The sequence below is a fragment of the Physeter macrocephalus genome, chromosome 14, assembly GCF_002837175.3.
Source record: "Physeter macrocephalus isolate SW-GA chromosome 14, ASM283717v5, whole genome shotgun sequence".
NCBI lineage: Eukaryota > Metazoa > Chordata > Mammalia > Artiodactyla > Physeteridae > Physeter > Physeter macrocephalus.
Window position 1 is genome coordinate 125,644,005 of NC_041227.1, and position 1,045 is coordinate 125,645,049.

A 1,045-nucleotide genomic window follows, 5' to 3' on the forward strand; every position below is an offset into this window, starting at 1 on the left:
CTCAACAGCCCCGCGCTCACCATGCTGGTCTTCTAAGTTCATTTGCCCGCAATTAATTATAAAGCAAAAGCTGAACTCTGAAGATGCCGCCTCTCCTTTTCCCGTTATCCCGCAGAGTGACTGGCAGGGGGAGGGGCGGAGCCAGGTGCAGGGCCCGCCCCAGCCTCAGATCAGCTCCACCAGAAAGGGCCGCGCCCCTGCCACCCGCGGCATTGCAGCATCCCGGGCCCGCGGCTGGCTGCCCGCTGCTGACTGCATCCCCGGGAAGGGCCCCGGGAAGGGCCCCGGGGCGGCCACGGCTCCAGGGGGAGGCTGTGGTGCTTCTGAGCGTGGGAGGCACTCACGGTGGTAAACATTTCCGCGCCCTGAGATGGGGAGGCTTCGGGATGTGAGAATATTATCACAGGGGCTCATTAGCCTCGATCCCAGATAGAAAGCCAGAGCCTGTTACTACCCTCTGGGTAGGATTTTTTTAAATCCTTGTATATTACAAGAACACGAATTAAGCTCTGATAAATGTGATATTAATTAATTACATGAAAATCCACGTGGCAGAGGGGAGGGGGATGGAGGGATAGGAATGCCCCGCAGATCCCGGGGAGGAAGGGGTGCTGTATAAACGTACGTATTGTCTCTCCCTCAAGAACGTGGAGGCCCATTGCCGGCAGCAGATGCGGCTCCACGGGGTTGAAAGCTCTGGCTCCGTTACAGAGGAGGAAAGCGGGGGCACGGGGGGGGGGGGCATCCACGTGGAGGAGGGGGGAGGGGAGAGAGGAGCCTGGCACAGGCTGTCATCTCCTCTCACTGCCAGCATGGGGTCGGAATCCACTTCATATGTCCTAAACCGGCTGCTCCCAGCCCTCAGCCCTGCAAGGCTCAAGCAAGCAGGGTCTTCACTACTTTTTAAGAGCCATTGAGAAAAATCTGGCTAGAGGCAGATTGTTCTCCAAAATATTTTGCACGGGCCTCTTAAACCTCCCTCTCCAACTCTGAGTCCCTGGGGTTGGGGCCGCTGCCACAGGAACCTGCGCCCCCCCCCCCCCCC